This window comes from Triticum aestivum, chromosome 1A (genome assembly GCF_018294505.1).
Source record: "Triticum aestivum cultivar Chinese Spring chromosome 1A, IWGSC CS RefSeq v2.1, whole genome shotgun sequence".
NCBI lineage: Eukaryota > Viridiplantae > Streptophyta > Magnoliopsida > Poales > Poaceae > Triticum > Triticum aestivum.
Genome location: NC_057794.1, coordinates 452258375 through 452263759, shown reverse-complemented (window position 1 = coordinate 452263759; position 5385 = coordinate 452258375). Strand labels below are relative to the sequence as shown.

Genomic DNA, 5385 nt, shown 5'->3' with positions numbered 1-5385 from the left:
TTGCTTGAGAGAGACCATCTTCATCCTACGCCTCCTACGGATTGACAAACCTTAGGTCATCCACTTGAGGGAAATTATCTACTGTCCTACAAAGACTACACCACGACACTGCATTCCCTACAGACGTGTGTTGGGAAAAGTCAGTTTTGCCGACCGACTGTTTGTTTGAAAAACTTCTATCAAACCGTTGGTTGGTATTACTCACATATAACAACCAACTGTCGGTCGGGAATGCTGAAATGTATAGCGTCAAACCGTTGGATGGTAATAGTTGCACTCATATCACATAGTCGGTCGGTAAATGTTCCCGACCGACCGTGGGCCGCCAACTGGCCACCCAAAATATCAGTGCGCGCGCGCCTGCGAAACTTAGCGCGAAGCCCATCCAAAATTTTCAGGCCGCGCCACCACAGCCCACCTCCTAAAACATCATCCGCTCAAGAGAAAAAAAAACACAACACCGCTATCTCTCTGTCCTCTCTCCCTTATCTCTTTCTCTTCCGATCTGAGCGGCGGCGGCGACGCTCGCATCCGGCGATGGTTCCACCACTCCGCCCATCTCTTCCTCCCACCACTCCGTCCATCTCTTCCTCCCACCACTCCATCACCATCCCCACATCGCTGCTGATTTCCCATGTTGAGGTGGTCCTGCGGCGCCGATGCCCTCACCCAGCTGCCGGTGGCGGCGCTTTTTGTTCTTGCCCAAGCGCTCGGTGAGGTCACCTCTCACCTCCCTCCTATGGTGCCACCGCCCCAAGCCCCCAACCCATAGGCAGCTCCCTCTTCCCCACTCCCATGGTTGCAGATCTGAGCGGGACAAGGTCCCTTCGGCCCTGGTGGTTCGGAACGAGGCATGCGGCCTCTGCTCCCTTAACTTCTGGAGACTAGGGGCGCGGTGGCTGGTGCCCCATCTCTCTTAGCCATCCACAGCGGCAACAACATCAGTAAGCTCTCTCTCTCTGTGTGTGTGTGCATATTTAACCTTCAATAGCCCTAATGGCTGGTGCCCTCACCTCTCTGCATATTGATCTCTTTCAAAACAAATCTGTGCTGCTTTGATACATGGAATAAAAATGATTTTGAAGCACTAAAAGTTCAAACCCTAGCCATCGATTATTATCATTCTCTATTTATATCATGTGATTGTTTGCAGACTGAATTGGATAATGATTTTTTGCAGGGTCAAACAAACTTCATAGGTTTGGTTGATGTTTGGGAAATTACTCAACTACTAACAGAAGGCCACCGGATGATTTTTATACCTGCATCACATCAAGTGGATTTGGATATGTGAGTATTTTTTTTCACATCTTGAGTTTTGTTATACTATTTGCTGGTTCCTTGCATTATTTTTTCTTACTCTCACTTCCGATGTGTAACTGAGATTATGTCAAGTTGCTTGTTTTTTTTCTTATCTGGCTATTTTCTCATGAATGATATGCCAAATCTTATTGTTTGGGCATGCAACTGATGGAACCTAGATCAGGGGCGGAGTATGGATTTAGACATGAGGGGGGCGAGGAAGATAATAATCGTTTGAGAGACACAACACAAGAATATAGTCCCTAAAGTAGAACTGATATGATTGTATTGCAACATATGTCTGGTAATATATAAAAAAACTACATTTCTACCCGTTGCATATCAACAGGATTGGGGTTGGAATTATCATCTACAACGGTTGCTTGTCAGGTGGATTTGCATTTTCTGTAACGTTTGAGCTAGAAGCAATGGGCTTGAAAACCAAATATGTTAGGCTGGGAAAAAATGAATATGTTTCTATTGTATCCTTTCTCTTCATACATACTGTTTCAGACGTTAAACGAGGAGTAAAATTAGAATCCTATATTGTAATTTTACCACCACTGTCTTCAACAGAATTGTATTAATTCACAAATATTATTTACCAGTGATGTACCTAGATTCTTTGAAGTTGATCTTGTGATGCATGATGCCGGTGCAGCACACAAGCTGGCATGGTCTTCATCATGGATTCAATCTCCACACGAGTGGAGTGGACTCTGCCTTGTGCCGCAGCTGCGGACGGGCAGAGGAGACGACGACGTAGGGCACACGGAGCCAGCAACCCTAGAAGCCATGATGCCCATGAACAAAATTACCTGAAGGATAGGAAACAGACTACCTGATCTCATGGATGCATGTAGTCTTTTTTTTCTGATGCGTACAACAAGCGATCAGGGCATCAAGGGATGCTTTCTCACGTTGGGCGTTTGGGCTGGAAAATTCGTGCTAGGCCATTAGTGTCAAACACTAAAAGAAACCAGGTTTGCACTTTACGTATACGTACAGTTCATATCAGTACCAGGTAATGAAAACTCACAGGGGGGCGAGGCGATGGGGGGTGTCTGACCCCTGCTCGCACCCCCCGCCTCCGCCTTTGACCTAGATTTGATTATTGTTTTATCATTGTGGTAGGTGACTAGCTAAAATAAATTTTGCATAATAAATATTAACCATTAAAGATGACCAGCCCCATGATTAATAAGTGAGGCGGCTTACTTTGTTAAGTTTGAGGATTGGTAATAAAATAGGTACTTATCCTGGAACCACTAAAATCCAGGATACATGATTTTGGTGGTTCCAGGGTAAGTACCTATTTTGTTATTTCAGCATTATACATGATTAATGCTTTGAAGGTAAGTGTAATAAACACATGATTGCTGTACATGAATCCATGATTATTTTCTTTGGGAGATACTATATTTTTCTTTGTAATAAGTGTAATGATTACATCCATTTATGTGCAATAACATTGCAGAATATTCGATAGAGAACTCAGCAATCAAACCTACATACATGTTAACATGTGAGGGTGCAACTGAATAGCTGTACATGAATCTGGAACAAGAGGAAGAACCGAGGATTCTTCAAGAAGCTGCTTCTATTCGTGCACAATGGCGTTGTAGTCAGGTAAGAGGTAGATAGATCTTTTCTGGTCGCTCGTCTATACATCATCCTTTCATTAGTCATTTTTGATTAGCGGATGAAAGCACAAGCATGATTGTACTTTTCTTAGAATGAAGAAAAGAAATACACCATCAGACTGAGACTGACGTACATTCATACTACTATCTCGTGGTCCATTTCTGTTGCAAATAACTTCTCCCCTGATTTGAATAACAATTTTTCAGGCTGAGATGGAAATTTTACGCTCACCGGATTACATTTTCACATACTAAGATAGGTTACAATTGAATGTCGAACAGTTAGTTGGACATTTTGCATCAGTCCTGGTACCACTTAGAAGATAGAACAAGTCTATATCTCTGGAGATTTTCTGAAGTTTTAAGTGTGTACCTAACCAATTGAATATTATAGATGCATTTGTTACTTCTACTTGACACCATTGACACTCTGAAGTTTGCAGGGTTCAATTGACACATGGTGTGTAAGCATTTGCCTATCTACCTAAAGGGTATGCTGGAGGGTTGCCAACATCAATGTGCTATGTGCTGCAGAAATGGATTTTCAAAAACCTCTAGCACATGGTGTCCTGGGAATTCCTGGATATGTCGACCTGCTAGCTCATTATCAGGTTTTGATGCATCTATTAATCATATGATAAAAGAACCGGAACATGGATAAATTTTGTATAGTGTAGTTGTAGTATCTAGCTTGGCTGCTTTTAGAGGTCTGAGCTATAGAAGTTACCACGGTAAATAAAGTCTAAAGTATTCTGTAAACGCCTACATATTTTTGCCCCATTATGTTTAATCTTTGGTGAGAAATACAATTACGCTCCATAAAATGAGCTAATGTCGGAGAAGGTCGCTCTCAGTTTTAGTTTAAAACCATTCGTTATGTTGCCAACTACTTTCTAAATTTTAATGCGGTCACAGTAAAGTCATCTAATGGACATCTCCTTGTATAATTTAACTTGTTGATATTCACAGAAGCCTTCTTGTTATCAATGAATATAGTGTCTAGAAATAAGGACACTTTAACTAGTGCTTAGTATGCCCCTTTACATGGTTACCTAAACTTGAATGGAGTGCCTTTCTTAGTAGGTGTTTGGTACTAGCTTGCCTTGTGAAGTTATAGTTGTTCTCAATGCTATGCTTTATACAAATTTTTATGGTGCCATTGTCTTTATGAATGTAATCACAACTTTACATTATGTAGGAAAAATAGGCAAGAGGACGAGGAAACATGAAGACGGTGGTTTGTGTAAATGGGATATTTTGTGTAACGGTGACTGAATCGTTGGAGATGCACTTTATATATCATTTTGTAAACTCGCATTGTGTCTGACAAAATGAACCATATTGTAATGGATGAAGTATTTACATCTGAAATTAATTAATGTGTTATTGTTTGGTTATGGTTTATTATGGTTAGGGCATGCATGTTATTGTTATGAAACATGAAACTTGATTTATATTTTGTTGGTAACGCAAATGTAAGCTATTGAGGGCTATTAGATGTTTGTGGGCAAAACTAAAAAACCATCTCATAGTCTGTCGAAGAAAGCTAATGCATGGCCAATGAAAAGTTGGTCGGGAAAACAAACCCTGTCACACAGTCGGTCGGGAAAGCCTCCTAGAAGGCCTAATAGACTGTTGGTTGGGAAAACAAATTCTGTCAAACAGTTGGTCGGGAAAGCTTCATGGCAAGCCCAATAGACTGTTGGTCGGGAAAGGACCATGGCAGGCCCAACAGAATGTCGGTCGGGAAAAGTGCCCCATAGCCAACAAGCGATCGGTTGGCAAAGATATGTCAGTCGGGAAAGGCTTTCCCCGTCTGGACTTTCCCCAACAGACAAGATTGGTCGGCAATAGTTTTTCCCAACCGACTGTCTGTCATGGGAAATTGTTTTTCCAACGAACCTGACTGTCGCAGATGTAGTGTTGTGGTGTAGTGAAACCTCTGCACTTGGAGGCCCAACAACGTCTACAAGAAGAAGGTTGTGTAGTAGACATCAACGTAGATTTGCAAAAACTAGGAACACATTAAAATTCAAGGGTGCATGACCAAACTAGGAACACATTAAAATTCAAGGGAACGGTAGCACGGGCCATTGATCTACAACGTAGATTTGCAAAAACTATGACTAAGTTCATCATAAATTTTAGTTCAAATAGTCAAATTACTAATGAAATCCCACTTAAATCAACATCCCTCAAGTTCTCTAAGTGATACATGATCCAAATCAACTAACCCATGTCTGACCATCGTGTGAGATGGGGTAGTCTTCAATGGTGAACATCTCTATGTTGATCAGATCTACTATATGACTCACGTTCGACCTTTTGGTCTCCAATGTTTGGAGACCATGTTTTTACATGCTAGGCTCGTCAAGTTTAACCCAAGTATTCTGCATGTGCAAAACTGGCTTACACCCGTTGTATGTGAACATAGAATCTA

At 41.6% G+C, this 5385-nt stretch overlaps 1 long non-coding RNA gene across 3 annotated transcripts; it reads left to right on the top strand.

Moving 5' to 3' along the window:
- The first annotated feature begins 465 nt into the window (after positions 1 to 465).
- On the top strand, positions 466 to 3555 carry LOC123146260 (uncharacterized). 3 transcript variants are annotated; one of them, XR_006472683.1, is made up of 4 exons: positions 466 to 944; positions 1181 to 1290; positions 1964 to 2931; positions 3389 to 3555. It is a non-coding gene; the product is annotated as an uncharacterized lncRNA (long non-coding RNA). The 3 variants fall into 3 exon arrangements; XR_006472703.1 differs by having other exon boundaries at positions 3382 to 3555; XR_006472698.1 differs by having other exon boundaries at positions 3153 to 3555.
- Positions 3556 to 5385: the final 1830 nt, after the last annotated feature.